This window comes from Phyllobates terribilis, unplaced genomic scaffold (genome assembly GCF_046119375.1).
Source record: "Phyllobates terribilis strain yellow unplaced genomic scaffold, ASM4611937v1 Scaffold_515__1_contigs__length_1257859, whole genome shotgun sequence".
Lineage (NCBI taxonomy): Eukaryota > Metazoa > Chordata > Amphibia > Anura > Dendrobatidae > Phyllobates > Phyllobates terribilis.
Genome location: NW_027363275.1, coordinates 843,865 through 861,146, shown reverse-complemented (window position 1 = coordinate 861,146; position 17,282 = coordinate 843,865). Strand labels below are relative to the sequence as shown.

Sequence of the window (17,282 nt, the reverse complement as noted above, 5' to 3'; positions counted from 1 at the left end):
AGAGAGTTAGTGCCAATATATAACAGATGTAACTGCAGAATTGTACAATTTGTACATTTTACCAGATTTACAGAGAATGACATAACAAATACAGACTATAAATGTGATAAAGCGGATGTGGGAGAGATCTGGCTGCGATATCTGTCACCACATTGATTGATGGAGCGAATTTGGTTGATCTGATTGGCCAGGTGGATGTATAATTTCTCCCTTACAGATCCAGGTCCGCCTCTCAAAAAATTGGACATTTGGTTACAGTTCGTTATGCCTAATCCCTAATAGGATAAATAATCCCTCCCAATTTATCACCCATTAGAGCCATAGATCAGTCCATGAACTCCCAAAGGAGAGCTGCTCTATATAGAGGGTAACAGAAGGGGATCCTGGTCTAGGGACCCCCCTTTGTTACCTTCCCATGCCCTAGGGGTGTCTAAAGCAGACAACCCCTTTCCCTGCTAGAACCTCCAAATTACACCAAGTTTGGCACATTACGTGGGTGGTCAAGCTCAAGGTCCTCAGGCGCATCAGTAATGGCGCTGATCGTGGCAGCGCGGAATTCTTTTATGGAATCTTCTTTATGACACTGGTTTATGACCTCATAACAGTTGTCATGGTGACTACAGGGTCTATTACTGATGCAGGGCACAAGTATTAACCCTTTCATCATTGGTAATTTGCTATTGTTATAGAGGCAGATAACTGCACTTGTTACCAAGCAGGGACCTTATCATTATTGCTTCCCTTAGGCACCATAAGAAATACAGATTACAAATTAAATGTGCAAGTTTGTCATGAGTGTTTTGCACTTTCTAGATCCAGAGATTGGGTTTATTACTAGCACTTTACAAAGAAAAAAAAAAAAGAGGAAATTACTTGTAAAATAATATTATTGGGAATTGCATTTCAAGCATTTTCCTAATGTGCATTCTACATAGTTACATAGATTGAAAAAAGTAGGGGTGGACATTAACAGCTTGGGGCCCAAGTGCAAGAAATGTGTCCGAGCCCCCATCTTTTTATGGCGACAAAGCTACAGATATATATACACATACACAGTGGGGGAAATAAATATTTGATCCCCTGCTGTTTTTCTAAGTTTGGCCACTGACAAAGACATGAACAGTCTATAATTTTAAGGGTAATTTTAACATTGAGAGATAGAATATCCCTGCCCAAAAGAATCAAGAAAATCACATTGTATAGATTAGATATTTTTTTTTGCATTTTGCAGTGAGAAATAAGTATTTCATCCCCTACAAACCATTATGAGTTCTGGCTGCTACAGACCAGTTAGACGCTCCTAATCAACTCGTTACCTGCAGTAAAGACAGCTGTCTTACATAGTCACCTGTATAAAAGACTCTTGTCCACAGACTCCATTAATCAGTCAGACTCTAACCTCTACCACATGGGCAAGACCAAAGAGCTTTCTAAGGATGTCGGGGACCAGATCATAGACCTGCACAAAGCTGGAATGGGCTACAAAACCATAAGTAAGACTCTGGGTGAGAAGGAGACAACTGTTGGTGCAATTGTAAGAAAATTAAAGAAATACAAAATGACTGTCAATCGACATTGATCTGGGGCACCATGCAAAATCTCACCTCGTGGGGTATCCTTGATCATGAGGAAGGTGAGAGATCAGCCTAAAACTACAGGGGGGAACTTGCTAATGATCTCCAGGCAGCTGGGACCACAGTCACCAAGCAAACCATTGGTAACACATTACGCTTTAAAGGTTAAAATCCTGCAGTGCCCGCAAGGTCCCCCTGCTCAAGAAGGCACATGTGCAGGCCCATCTGAAGTTTGGCAATGAATACCTGGATGATTCTGTGAGTTATTGGGAGAAGGTGCTGTGGTCAGATGAGACAAAAATTGAGCTCTTTAGCATTAACTCAATTGGCCGTGTTTGGAGGAAGAAGAAGGAAGTACAACCCTAAGAACATCGTTCCAACCGTGAAGCATGGTGGGGGAAACATACTTTGGGGGTGCTTTTCTGCAAAGGGGACATGACGACTGCACCGTATTGAAGGGAAGATGGATGGCGTCATGTATCGCGAGATTTTGGCCAACAACCTCCTTCCCTCAGTAAGAGCATTGAAGATGGGTCGTGGCTAGGTCTTTGCAGCAAGGCAATGACCCAAAACATACAGCCAAAGCAACAAAGGAGTGGATCTAAAAGAACTACAGTAAGGTCATGGAGTGGCCTAGCCAGTCTCCAGACCTTAATCCCATAGAAAACTTATGGAGGGAGTTAAAGCTCCGATTTGCCAAGCAACAGCCTCAAAATCTTAATGATTTAGAGATGATCTGCAAAGAGGAGTGGACCAAAATTCCTCCCGACATGTGCACAACCCTCATCATCAGCTACAAACAACGTCTGACTGCTGTGCTGCCAACATGTGTTTTACCACCAAGTATTAAGTGTTGTTTTCCAGAGGGATCAAATACTTATTTCTCACTGCAAAATGCAAAAAAATTATCTAGTTTATACAATGTGATTTTCTTGATTTTTTTTTGGATATTCTATCTCTCAATGTTAAAATTAACCTACCCTTAAAATTATAGACTGTTCCTGTCTTTGTCAGTGGGCAAACTAAGAAAGACAGCAGGGGATCAAATAATTATTTCCCCCACTGTGTATATAATTATATATATATACAGTATGTAGATTGTATGCATCTACCTCCTTCTAGGTTGTGCCTGGATATGTACACCCACTATATACTGTGTATGTCTGCACCACTTCAGTGCAGTAAGGCGACATTACTGACCACGGAGCAGCCGTGCTCTTTAGAGCTGATGTATTTTTATTTTTGTGAATAGTTTCAGCTGCCTGAAGACCATTGCTCGCCATCTACCATGGGCATGCTGCAGATCCTCGCTAAGTTGCCATCTTACTCCCTGGCATCAGGATGGTTAATAACAGTACAACCCATGTGCAGACAGATTTGTCTGACTCCTTACCGGACTCCAGCAACCATCGGCTGTGATCCCAGCAGAGAGTACTGCGATTCAGGACTATCTCCGACCATGCCGGTGCTGGTCATAATTCACCGGTACCAGAGGAGGACAACTTTGGGACATTGTCCAAGACATACTCCTCAAGAACTGTGTTTAAGAAATAGTCTCCAGAGGTCCAGGACTTGAAATATGAAGAGGTTGAGGACATTACTGGGGCACACAACCCGCTCATAATAGGTACAGGGGAAGAAGAAACACTCCGTACTGGTACTTCCTCCAGTGTAAGGCCAATATAAAGGAGGGCAAGGTAAGAATGTCTATATTGTTATTCTACTGGGGATCCGCAGGGGAGGGATCGCACATCACAATGCTAGTTTACAATGAAGCATACCAGACAATATATGTCCTTCTATAATATATCCTCATATAATTTCCTATTGTGGCAAATATTATGCAATTACATTGTCCTAAATGATTGTATTTGCTGATCGTAACCTTAACGGTATGATGGTAGCGTCACTGACGCGCCCCCTGGGCCTGTGTTGTGCAGGGGAACCCGGAACCGGGCCTGTTGTAGAATGCTGGGGGTTATAGTCTCCGTGTGGCGGTGACCCGGTCCGTGCCCAGGGTGGTCAAACCAGTGGCAGTTTTAATGTATAGCAAATGTCCGACTACGCCACCCGTGGATTGCGGTCAGTGGGGACCGCCGCTGCGCTGCCGACCGCTGAGGCTGATGTTGTTTGCGCAGCCGAGTATGGGATAACTCCCCACGGGAGAAGTATTGCCTCAGGGCAGCTAATGTGAGAGATGATGGGAGTGATGGTGTGAGGGTCCCAGTGCTAATGGTGCTGGTGCGGCAAGGAATCACAGAGGCGTGAGGTGCAGTTCAGGGTCTTTACTGATGGTACAAGGCAGACCCTCCCGGGAGTACTGGCTAGTATAAGGGGCCTGGTCAGTCTGCGAGCAAGCAGGAGTTCCCCTGGCCAGGTGGAGTTGTAGGCCTCCCCATTTATCTGCACTCTTCCTGGCTACCTTGCTGTCAGCGGTTACAAGTAGCCCACGTCCCTGAGTATACCGTGTGGTGCTCACCCGTATGGCTGGTGACTTGGGGCCTTCTGTTAGCCTCCGCTCCTGGATGGCGGCGCTGGTCCCTTCTTTGACTGAGCCTCCGGGCTTCTATGGCCAGAGGACCTGGAATCCCCTGCCGGTTGGTTTCTGCTGCTGGGTATATATCAGTCCCCACAGCCTCGGACTCCTGTGTCCGGTTTTAGTAACTTCAGCCAGGGCGAGCTATATCTCTGCTCACAGCCCCTGGCCTTCAGCTGCTGCTCCTACAGAGCTCCTGTTCTCACTTTCCCTCTCCAGGCTCTGACTACTCTGCTTGTTCTGCAGGCTCTGTCTCTAGCTTCACTCACTAATCCCGCCCCAGACCCAGTTTATAAGGGCAGATTCCTCCCCTTCCAGGTCTGGGCGGACCGTGTTGCATGCTTAGGGCTCCTGGCCAGAGAAACCTCCCACTTGCTCTCAGACATAATATCTCTATTACTGTGGTAACCAGACCCCTGGGGTGCCACATTCCCCCCTAGTAAATTTTAGTACTCCGGGACTAAACACATTTTTAAAGAAACATAATAACAGGGTATAAACAATAATACGATAACATATTTACAAGAAGCTTTAGTTCTTTAAAGGTCACGGCGTGTCCGCAACCGGGTGTCCATATCACCCAAGGTGAAGCTTTAAGCGAAGTAGGGGACCTGTCCAAAGCAAACCCCTTGCGTTGTCCTTGGGTGTGGCTGCAAGGGTAGACTAACTACTTTGGGCCGCAAGGAGGCCACGCCAGACAGGTTTTCTCTTCCGCGGCCGTCTTCGCAAGAGGCACCAAGGTGCAACTATCTACAAAACTGTTCCGGTTATCCAGCGTCCATAACCTGTTAGTCCATAAAAATCTGCAGGGTAACTGAGAAACATAATTAATAACAGGCAACAAACATAAACCATAAACAGTTAACAGATAAATTCACAGTGCATTAGTTTAGATTCTCCAGCGAGCGGGCATCTGACCTCTAGTGACTCTAGTGGACCTACGGAGCTCACTAACTGGTTCTGCACTACAGGGTGTAGGAGGTGTTATGGGTAAGCTGGGCAGTTGTCTGCGCACTCTTTGGCTCACTAGGGGCACGGCAGGCTCACTACTAGCAGAGGGTTGATCCTCCTGTACTGCTGGTGTGGACTCTTCTGCCTCTTGGGCCGGCTGCTCTTCCAGCTCTACTGGTTCCTCTGTAGGCACTTGCGGGGCTGGCTGGAGAAAGGTGAGGACGGGTACCACGACAGCGCCGTTTACTTGTGTCCAAGACCGGGGGAAGTCTCCGAGTACGGTACTGATCATTTCTTCCCTTTCCTCTGCGGGTTGAGGGTTTCCTTGATCTTCTTCAGGGCTTTGCAGCTGCTCGGGACACTTCTTCAGGTGGTCTCTGGAGACAATGGCTGTGGTTTCTCCTCCATCCTTACTGATTACGCAGATTTTTGGGTTCTCATGGCTTGATGGCAGTACGGTGTACGGGTCCTTCTCCCACTGGTCGTCCAACTTGTGGAGCCGCCTCTTCCTCTTCAAGACCTGATCTCAAGGTACCAGGGGAACAGCGGGAGCATACTGGTTATAAGCCTTCTCTTGCCTTTCTCTAGCTTGAGACAGACTTCGCTCGACGCTCTCCTGTACTTTCCGATACTGCTGCTGCCGTTCTGTATCCCAGTCTGCCTCTGGCGAGGTGTCCTCAGGCGTCAGGACTCCCATATCCAGGTCAATAGGCAGCTTACCAGGTCTTGCTCTCATTAGGTAAGCCGGGGTACAGTTGGTGGAACCTACAGGGATGTGGTTATACAGGTCCACCAGATCGGGCAGTTTCTCAGGCCACAGACTGCGTTCTTCCAGGGGCAATGTTTTTAGCAGATCTATCACCACCTGGTTCATCTTCTCGCAGAGTCCATTGGTTTGAGGGTGATAGGGCGTTGTTCTTATCTTCTTGCAGCCATACAGGTTGCAGAACTCCTGGAAGACCTCCGCTTCGAAGGCTGGTCCTTGGTCTGTCAACACTTGGTCCGGGTACCCGTGTGGACGGCAGAAGTGCTGCTGGAAGGCTCTAGCTGCTGTTTGAGCCGTTAAGTCCTTGACCGGGACCACCACCAGGAACCGGGAGTAATGATCTACGATTGTGAGGGCGTAGACATACCCAGATCTGCTTGGAGCCAGTTTCACATGGTCCAGGGCTACCAGTTCCAGTGGCTGTCTGGTGATGATGGGCTGCAGGGGAGTCTTCTGGCTGGCTCGGTCTTTTCTTCTCAGGTGGCACGGGCCACAGTCTCTGCACCACCTCTCGATGGCTCCTCTCATGCCTACCCAGTAGAACCGTTCACGCAACAAGAACTCCAGCTTCTTCCATCCGAAATGCCCTGCTCCGTTGTGGTATGCCTCCAGAACCATAGCCGCGTCTCGTCTTGGGACCACTACCTGCCAGGTCAACTCATGTGTTCGAGAGTTAACCATTCTCCGGCACAGCTTCTCCCTGTAGAGGAACAGCTTACTTTTCTCCTTCCACAGTTGCTTGGTCTCCTCCGGAGCATCTGGGTCAAGACGAGCATCGGCCTGGGTCAGCATTTCCTTCACCAAATGGACTGCGGGATCACTGTCTTGCGTCTCTGCCCAGTTGTAGTGGGGCAAGGGATTGAACGTCACGGAGCGCCTGTCCTTCACACGGTGGGAATACAGGGTAATCCCATGACGGTGGAATGCAGGGAGCTCAACTTCTTCTGGATCTTCCCCTACGTCCGGTAAGTTCGGCATTCTAGACAGGGCATCCGCGTTGGCATTTGAGCGTCCTGCCCGGTATTTGATGGTGAATTCAAAGTTGGACAGGCGGGCCATCCATCTCTGTTCCAGGGCACCGAGCCTTGCAGTGTCCAGGTGTGTCAACGGGTTGTTATCCGTGTACACGGTGAATTTGGAGGAGGCAAGGTAATGCTTGAAACGTTCGGTCACTGCCCACACTACTGCCAGGAACTCCAGCTTGAATGAGCTATAATTCTCAGGGTTCCTCTCCGTGGGCCGTAGCTTTCGGCTGGCTTAAGCGATTACCCGTTCTTTCCCTTGCTGGATCTGGGACAGTACGGCTCCTAGCCCGATGTTGCTTGCGTCCGTGTGGAGGATAAAGGGCTGGCTGTAGTCTGGATATGCCAGGATTTCATCCCCCGTGAGGGCCATCTTCAGCTGGCAGAAGGACTCCTCTTCCAGCTTTTCCCACCTAAAGGGCGGCTTCTGGTTTTTGGCTTTCCGCGATTGACCTATCAGGAGGTCCTGCTATGGCTGCCATTTTGGTGAAACCGGGAATGAATCTTCGGTAGTAGCCTACCAACCCGAGGAACTGCCGCACTTCCTTTATGCTGGAGGGTCTTGGCCAGTCCTTAATCACGGTGATCTTATCAGGGTCAGGAGCCACTCTGTCAGCACTCACCACGTGTCCCAGGTATTGCACCTTTTGGTTTCAGGAGGTGACACTTGGAGGGTTTCACTTTTAGGCCGTAGTTTGCCAGAGCTTCAAACACTTCTGCCAGGTGTTTCAGGTGGTCCTCGTAGGTCTTGGAATAGACGATGACATCGTCCAGGTACAACAGGACCGTCTCGAAGTTCCGGTGTCCCAGACAGCATTCCATCAACCGTTGGAAGGTTCCTGGTGTGTTGCAGAGCCCGAACGGCATACAGTTAAATTCGCTGAGACCCATCGGGGTGGTGAATGCGGTCTTCTCCCGGTCTGCCTCTACTACAGAAACCTGCCAGTACCCGCTAGTGAGATCCAAAGTAGAGAAGAAGTTAGCAGATTTTAATGCAGCTAAGGACTCTTCTATCCTTGGTAACGGGTACGCATCTTTGTGTGTGATACGGTTGACCTTCCTGTAGTCTACACACATTCTCATAGTGTTGTCTTTCTTTTTCACTAAGACTAGTGGAGCTGCCCAGGGGCTACAGCTGTCCCTAATTACCCTAGCCTCCTTCATGTCTTTTAGCATCCCCTTGGCGTGTTGGTAGTGTGCAGGGGGTACGGGTCGGTATCTCTCCTTTATGGGAGGATGGTCTCCCGTGGGGATGTGATGTTCTACCCCCGTTACTCGCCCGAAGTCCAGCGGGTGTTTACTAAACACTCTCTCGTACTCTTGAACCACCCGATAGACTCCCTGTTTCTGGTGTGAGGGAGTGGAGTCAGTACCCAAATGCAGTTGCTGACTCCAGTCCTCCATTGGTTTCTTAGAGCCGTTACCTTCCTCTGGTTGAGATGGAGGCAAGGGTTCCACGGCCTGTACAGAATTCTGCTTTATGGTGAACAATTTGGCTAGCGTGGCATACCGGGGCAGGTGTACTTCTCTCTCCCCGATATTTATGATGCGAACGGGCTCCCTCCCATGGCGTACATCGACCACCCCTCGTGCCGTCAAAATGGTGGGCCTACTGTCTGAGTAGACTTGTTCTACCATTGCTTGGTAGTCTCTACCTCTTAGACCAATAGCTGCCCGGCACCAAATCATCATCTCACTTTTTGGGGGCATGGCAATAGGGAACGGGTCACACATTCTCACGCTACCTATCTCACCACCAGATAGTTCCACCTGTTGCCGCTTCATCAGTGCCCGGATCTCTTTTTGGAGCACACGCTGCTGGCCGGAACTGGCGTTCTTGGCAACCTGCTGTAAAATGAGAATCACCTCTGCAAGACAATTTTCAATCACATTAGTTCCCAAGGTTATTCTAGGGTGACTCTCATGACGGTCTATGTCCACTATAATCAGTCCTTGTACCGCCAGTTCGACTTTACCGATGTTAATGGTCACCTCTTTGAATCCCAATTGCGGCACGGGCTGACCATTGCTGGCGATGATACTCAGGTCGTCATCTGGGTAGCGGGTTATGTCCGAGTCATTCCAGTACTGTTTAAAGAGCACGTACGGGATTGTGATCACCTGTGACCCAGTGTCTAGTAGGGCACTCATAGGAATGCCATCCAGTACCACAGGCAAGATTGGACGTCCCCCTATGTATTTATCACGCCAGTTTGATGGGCCTGATGGTCTTATGCCTGGGGGTTGGCCCTCTACCCCAGGTTGTGCCCGTTTAAATGACAGTACCTTGCCACATGTCAGGGTTAATTGCAGCGGCGGCAGATGGGTCGTCCGTCCTCGTTGTATCTGTCGCTGGGTCTTCCTCTGGCCGGTGGGGTCCTCCTCAGTCGGCGCCACGGGACGTCCTCCAGTCCGGATGCCAGCTGGATCTTTCCTGGAGAAGAGACCTGTAAAGACTGCACAGTTCTGGTTAGCGCGGCAACGCTCTTAGTCAGCTCTTGGACCTGATGGTGCAGGTCTGTAGCCGGGTCACTGTTTAAAGCCTGCGCATCAGCTCCCACAGGCCCTGCAGACAAGGGCGCCGTCTCCTGGTGGTAAGTGATAGCAGGGGGCCTGTGGGTCACAGCGCCACCTGGTGCCGGTTCTCGGAGCACCCGGATGGCTCTGTCCTTGAACTGTGCAAAGTCCAGGTCAGGGTCCTGTAAGGCCATTGCCCGCAACTGGGTTCGGTGGGCATTGCACAGTAGACCCTCAATAAATTGTTCAGTCAACAGCTTATCTTCATTTCCCACGCTGTCAGGGTCTGCCTGCTTAATGGCTCTCAGGGCCTCTTGTAGGTTTAGAGCATAGTCTCTTATACTCTCATGTGCCCGTTGTTTACACCCGTAAAATCTGAGCTTTATTTCGGCTGAGGTGCGGGTATCAGCCGGGCTAGTATTTCCCTGACAGTCCTCTTCCTCCCAGGTGACCAGGACTTTACCTCCCTTTGGGCTGCCCCGATTAATTGGGCCACCAGGATGCTCACTTTTTGCTCTTCTGTGAGGGGGTACACCTGGAAGAGGCTATCCAGTCTTTCTCTAAAGTCATTTAGAGTATGTGACTCCCCTGAGTACTGGGGTAGCCAGGTTGCCCCCGGGATATAAGGCATGGTGAATGGCATGACTGCTGCAGCGGTTGCGCTGGCGGTGGCTGTGGCAGTGGAGCTCCCCTCGGTATCCGGCATCCTCCTCCCCCCTAGTGGACCGTGGCCTACCTTGCGATGCTCTTCTTCCGTAGGCCGCGGCTCCGCAGTCGATCGTCGGGGTTGAGGACCTGGCGTCGCGCTCCGATGACGTCAGCGTCGCTCTTCCTCCCTTCCAGGACCTTGCGCAGCGTCAGAGCGTGGGGCGGAGCTTCGGATCTCGCGCGCTTTCGGCGTCCACGCCCCTCTTCTTCCCGTGCGGCTTCCCGAAGATGGCGTCCGAAGGCGGGAAGCAGCTGCGGATGGCGGGAAGAAGGCAGAAGACAGCGGGAAACGATCCAAGATGGCGTCTGATGGCGGGAATCGGCTCCGGATGGCGGGAAACGACTCCGGACGGCGGGAAACTTCACCACAGGTAAGTATAAAAGTCTCTTTTTCAGGCACGCAGTACCCGGTGGTTGCGGGCACGAAATCCTGCCGACTACGCCAAAGTTGACGCGCCCCCTGGGCCTGTGTTGTGCAGGGGAACCCGGAACCGGGCCTATTGTAGAATGCTGGGGGTTGTAGTCTCCGTGTGGCGGTGACCCGGTCCGTGCCCAGGGTGGTCAAACCAGTGGCAGTCTTAATGTATAGCAAATGTCCGACTACGCCACCCGTGGATTGCGGTCAGTGGGGACCGCCGCTGCGCTGCCGACCGCTGAGGCTGATGTTGTTTGCGCAGCCGAGTATGGGATAACTCCCCACGGGAGAAGTATTGCCTCAGGGCAGCTAATGTGAGAGATGATGGGAGTGATGATGTGAGGGTCCCAGTGCTAATGGTGCTGGTGCGGCAAGGAATCACAGAGACGTGAGGTGCAGTTCAGGGTCTTTACTGATGGTACAAGGCAGACCCTCCCGGGAGTACTGGCTAGTATAAGGGGCCTGGTCAGTCTGCGAGCAAGCAGGAGTTCCCCTGGCCAGGTGGAGTTGTAGGCCTCCCCGTTTATCTGCACTCTTCCTGGCTACCTTGATGTCAGCGGTTACAAGTAGCCCACGTCCCTGAGTATACCGTGTGGTGCTCACCCGTATGGCTGGTGACTTGGGGCCTTCTGTTAGCCTCCGCTCCTGGATGGCGGCGCTGGTCCCTTCTTTGTGACTGAGCCTCCGGGCTTCTATGGCCAGAGGACCTGGAATCCCCTGCTGGTTGGTTTCTGCTGCTGGGTATATATCAGTCCCCACAGCCTCGGACTCCTGTGTCCGGTTTTAGTAACTTCAGCCAGGGCGAGCTATATCTCTGCTCACAGCCCCTGGCCTTCAGCTGCTGCTCCTACAGAGCTCCTGCTCTCACTTTCCCTCTCCAGGCTCTGACTGCTCTGCTTGTTCTGCAGGCTCTATCTCTAGCTTCACTCACTAATCCCGCACCAGACCCAGTTTATAAGGGCAGATTCCTCCCCTCCCAGGTCTGGGCGGACCGTGTTGCATGCTTAGGGCTCCTGGCCAGAGAAACCTCCCACTTGCTCTCAGACATAATATCTCTATTACTGTGGTAACCAGACCCCTGGGGTGCCACATCACCACTAGCACCTAAGAAACACAGTGAAGCCTGGTAAGTGTCCGGACGGAGGAGATAGCCATTGATGAGAAGCATTATTTTCTAGGATCATAGCCATGACTGTTATAGCATTTGCATCAGTCGCCCTTGTGCCATGTTGTTCTCCTTTTTTCAAGCAATGTCTGTAATCACAGCAAAACTATTGCAGTCTTCACAACACAGCCCGGCTCTGCTGCGATTATGGAAATCATGTCCAAGAGCAATAAAGAAAAATATTCACAAGTGTTTTTAAGAAATTGCGACTGGTTTTTTTTTGCTTGGATTATTTATTTATTTTTTTATGTTTGCATTATTTTGCATTATTTTGTCTTTTTGCTTCTTTTGTTGCATCTGTGCATTTTTACGTTTTTTTCTTTTGTTGCTAATCACAGCATGTTCTAAGTTTCGTGATTTACTTATTTTTTTTTCTTTCTTTACTTTTTCTATAAATTTTACCATTAGAAAATGCACCTAAAAAATCATACACATGTCTGTATGTGTCAGAGTTGTCTTGGGGTCTCATCTATTTATTTAGTAGAGTAAAGAGGGAGGAGGTGAGTAAGGACATAAGTGTGAAGTGCTGGGTCCTGATTGCTTGTATATCCTGCACTGCTTCTAGCACTTCTATTGCTCTCCTCTGAAGACATGTCCCTCTTGTGTGCAGCTGGCCGAAGCCCTGGACCTCTTCCAGGAACAGATGCTGAAAGAGGAGCGGCTGCAGCCGGAGGAAAGTAACTACACTGTTCTCATCGGAGGCTGCGGAAGAGTTGGATATATCCTATATATAACGTATTGACGGCTCTGTCTGACAGTCTAATATGTATGGGGTCCCGGACAATTTTTTGGGGGAGTTAATGATACAGCATAACTGATCATTTAATTTGGCTGATCATTATGTTCTGGAGATAAGGTGCCAGTAGACATGTCTGGTGGTGACTCTCATAGAGAACACAGGAGTGTATGGGAGAGATGGCTGCCAGACAACTGTTAAGCGCGGGCCGTCTTTCATCCAAGAGCCATCTAATGTGTGTGGCGGGCTTTATAAGGTTGATCTGTGACCCCTTGATAATGAGCCATGATAAAGCAGCATTGGGTAAGCTCCAAGGAGTGGCCAGTAAAGTCCTTCTGCCTGTGTTCACATGGATGAGATTAGCCGGGGTCCATGCCGTGGTGGCTGTGCTCATCAGGCCCTGGACACATTAGTCAGATCTGTACAGCATGTTGCAGCTTATTCTGAAATATTTATAACAAAGCCCAGATAATGGTCACATTAACTGTGGCATGTTTGTAGCTTTTTAATGATTTAATACTAAAATGATCTTATTTACTCTGTGAAACAACCTTTAAAGGGACTTTCTTGTTTCACAAAACCGCTGTTCCTGGCTGCAGTTTGTTTAAAGAAATTACAAAAACCGTCTGTTCTCTATTCATCCTCCCCAGGTCCAGCGCAAAGTTTCTCCTGCTGCTCCCGCTGTCTGTTATTGTCTGCAGCGCTGACAACACATCTACAGCTCTGCAGCCTGTAGCTACGCTCAGCGGCTCGTGCCGTTAACTCGGGCCGACCTTCAGAGCTCACTGACTGACTGCAGTGCTTTCACCGTCACGTCAGCGCTGCAGACAATGACTGACACCAAAGCATTATTATTATTACTATTTATTATTATAGCGCCATTTATTCCATGGAGCTTAACATGTGAAAAAGGGGATATACATAACAAACAACAAGTACAATAATCCTGAACAAAAACGCAACGGCAAACTGTTACAGAAGGAGAGAGGGCCTCCCCGCGAGGGCTCACAGTCTACCAGGGATAGGTGAGGGTACAGCAGGTGAGGGTAGAGCTAGTCATGCAGCGGTGTGGTGGAGCGGTGGTTACTGCAGGTTGTAGGCTTGTCGGAAGATGTGGGTCTTCAGGTTCCTTTTGATGGTTTCCACGGTAGGCGAGAGTCTGACATGTTGGGGTAGAGAGTTCCAGAGTAGGGGGAAAGCACAGGAGAAATCTTGTATGCAATTGTGGGCAGAGGAGATAAGAGGGGAGTAGAGAAGGAGATCTTGTGAGGATCGGAGGCTGCGTGCAGGTAAGTACTGGGAGACTAGGTCAGAGATGTATGAAGGTTTATAAAAAAAAAATTCAATAAAAAACATTGAAACACAGATATATGGGGGAGACAGGTTGTGAATGGCTTTGTATGCCATGGTTAGGGTTTTGAACTGGAGTCTCTGGGTACATGGGAGCCAGTGCAGGGATTGACAGAGAGGAGAGGCCGGGGAACAGCGGGGGGACAGGGGGATTAGTCAGGTAGCCGAGTTTAGGATAGATTGGAGGGGTGCAAGAGTGTTGGAAGGGAGGCCACAGAGCAGGAGGTTGCAGTAGTCGAGGCGGGAGATGATGAGGGCGTGCACTAGTGTTTTTGCAGATTCGTGGTTGAGGAATGTGCGGATCCGGGAGATGTTTTTGAGTTGACGTTGGCAGGAAGTGGAAAGGGCTTGGATATGTGGCTTGAAGCACGGTTTGTTTCTTAAAAAAAAAAAAATGCTGTGTTGGAATAGGGGTTGTCTGAAATAGGATGACCCCCTTAAAGTGAATCTGTCACCAGGTTTTTGTTATCTAATCTGACAGCAACATAATGTATGGGCAGAGACCCTGATTCCAGCGATGTGTCATTTACTGGGCTGCTTGCTGTAGTTTTTATAAAATCACAGTTTTATCAGCAGGAGATTATCACTAGAGGACTAGTAAGCCTGCTGCTAGGTAGTCCTCGGTATTCATGTGCTCTGTATAACCCCATCCCCACCACTGACTGGAGTAAAGCTGCCGATCAGTGGTGTGGGTGGGGTTATACAAAGCTCAGCATTCAGAGAACTACTAGAGCTGCAGCAGATAAAATACTGATTTTATCAAAATAGCAGTAAGCAGCAAAAAGCGTGAGATATCACTGTAATCAGGGTCTCACCCCTTATATCATGCTGCTCTCAGATGGGGCATCTAAAACCGGGTGGCAGATTCCCTTACGATTTAACAGCACTTTCAGATGACTTTTTAGAATAAGGAGAACTATATAAGGAATAATTGCCACTCATTATACGCTCCTGAGTGTACATGAATGTATGGGGAGTGTACATTATATGATGGGTATCCTGCATTTTTTCTCTGCATTATAAGCCTCAGCATTTACCTTTTCTGTGCTCTGCTTTTCCTCCCTCCAGCTCCCTCTTCCATAGGTTTATAGGGGCATCGCAGACATTTTTGTTGAAATGAACCTGTCGCGTTCCTCCCGGTAGCGTTCGACTTCCAGTCACCGGGGTGGCACTGCTCTGTGTATAGAAAGTGGCGCCTGTAACTGCGACCCCTGTAGTGACTGACGGCAGCTCAGCATTAGGGCCGGCTGTCAATCAGGGCTGAGGGCACGGTGACAGCCGTCACTCTCTATACACAGAGAGGTGACTGAACCAGTGCCGCCCCCATGACTGATACCCAAACACTACCAGGTACAATAAAGTTAATTTCCTCCTGGCAGAGGGAGTCTAAATGCCGGCACCGGGCAGTTTCAGAATGCTATTAACCTGCAGAATAACCCCATATCTACAGGTTGATAGCGTTTTTTCACGTGACAGGTTCCCTTCCCTTCTCCCACAGATTTAGCAGATATTGAGAGTGAATGATTAGTGCAGGAGACCAAAAAATGTCTTTTAAGTGACAAAAGAAGAAGGTTTATCTGATAATGTATATTACAAAGTGTCTTATCTTTACTTGCACTATTGATTAATGAAATCAGGTTAGGCTGGAGCAGGAGCACAGTGATAGGACAATCAGAGGGAGACACGGGCAGATCGTGCTGCAGCTTATTCTAGTAAGGAGTTTATCTCACTTCAGTGCTGAGCACTTCTACACAACCATATCACTGCCACTGCTTCTGAACATGTGCTGAATGGAAAGCGGGAATCCCTCCCGCCTGTGTGCGATGTGTACGTGAGCAGTCAGTGCAGCATTCTCTACCCACTAGCTGAGAGATAACTGAAGCTTAGCGCTAGAGCCTGCAGAGGGGAGAACTGGTGACAATTGCAGGACACACAGGGGCCAGAATAGAATATACACATAGCAGTAGCCACCTGACATGACTGTTATGCCCTCAATATAACATTCATTGTGTACGCTGTCCATCAGTGTACAAGCTGTGGGGATCTGGCCGAGGCCGGCAGTACGAGGCGCACACACTTATATGGATCTTGCTGTGAAGGGGCGTCAGCGCCCCAGTGAGCACCATGGACCATTTGTTCTGTTAATTGGGAGGACTAATAACGTAATACAGTAAATTACCTTTACATTATCTGATAATGCCCTGTATATTATGTACTTACATTATTATTGCTATTATTACATACAGTTTTTACAGTACAGACTCATTTCTTGTTACATCATTTAGATGAAAAAGCGAGGTCTGGTTCCCACAGATGCCACATATACTGCCCTGTTCAACGCCTGCGCGGAGTCGCCATGGAAAGACTCGGGTCTGCAGCACGCACTGAAGCTGCGGAAAGAATTGATGGACAAGAACATTGAGCTTAATCCCATCACTTACCGGAGCTCGCTGAAGGTCTGCACGCTGAGCTCAGGACTGCAGGGGAGCTGTGAGCTATTTAAGGTAAGTCAAGGTCACAGTCCTGTTCACCCACAATGGAGTCCTTATAAGATGCCCGTATCGTAGATTAACCGGGAGGGAACAGCATCATTGTAATCATTCCACGGGGAATCACCAGTGCACCATGTCTGGCCGGGGACTTAGCAGCCATCAGATGGCACCACCAGAGTTCAGTTCTTCTGTGGGGACCAGGGGGTCACTTACTAAATTCGAGAAAGGTGGACAGCTTTGAACTATCTGCTACTGCGACGCCCTCCCTGAGCGGTGGGGTTACTCAGTACCAGACAATATATGGTGGGGGTATGGGAGTGTCGTCGTGGCCGCGACTCGGTCCGTGCCCAGGGCTGTCACATAAAAAGAATGGGCTATTGGATGAGTGGATGTTCGACTACGCCACCTGTGGTTTCTGGTGATGGCCACCAGCGCTGCAGCAGTCCTCTGAGGCTGATGTTCTGACAGCTTGGTTGGTACTACTCCCCACAGGTGGAGTAGGCCTCAGGGCAGTTTGGAGGATCTGGGGAGTTGTGGTGGGTGCAGTGCCGCGCAGGAATGAGCAAACGGAGGCAGTATGTGAAGTCATCCAAGATTTACTCACTTTGATGAAGTAGCAGCTGCAAAGCTTCTCTCTGCTTCTCGTGGCGCGCTGCGGCCACCAGGAAGGGGTTCAGCACTTCCTAGGTAGATCAGGAGCACCTGTCAAGACCTCCCTGGGGTTTTCCTCTCTTTCCTAGATTCTCCCACTGAGTCCTCTCCTGACGGTATGTGATGTGAACGTGGAGTAAGGCCGGGTCCCACTAGATATACACAGGTTGAGAGATACAGGTGGCGACTCCGCTCCGTCCATATCCCCCTGGGATCCACTAAGCCTCCAGGCTTTTCTAACGATGACGTGAAGTACACTGTCAGATATCAGGGGCCGGTCCCCTCTTGCGGCAGGAGTCCCTCTTGCTAGGCCAGAGTGAAGAATACAGGTGGCGACTCCGCTCCGTCCGTACCCTCCTGGGATCCTTTCGCCTGTGGAGCCTATCTCCTCTGCTCCCC

At 49.6% G+C, this 17,282-nt stretch overlaps 1 pseudogene; it reads left to right on the top strand.

The window, feature by feature from the left end:
- Positions 1-17,282, top strand: part of LOC141231529 (pentatricopeptide repeat-containing protein 1, mitochondrial-like) — a 53,105-nt pseudogene that overhangs the window by 10,611 nt on the left and 25,212 nt on the right.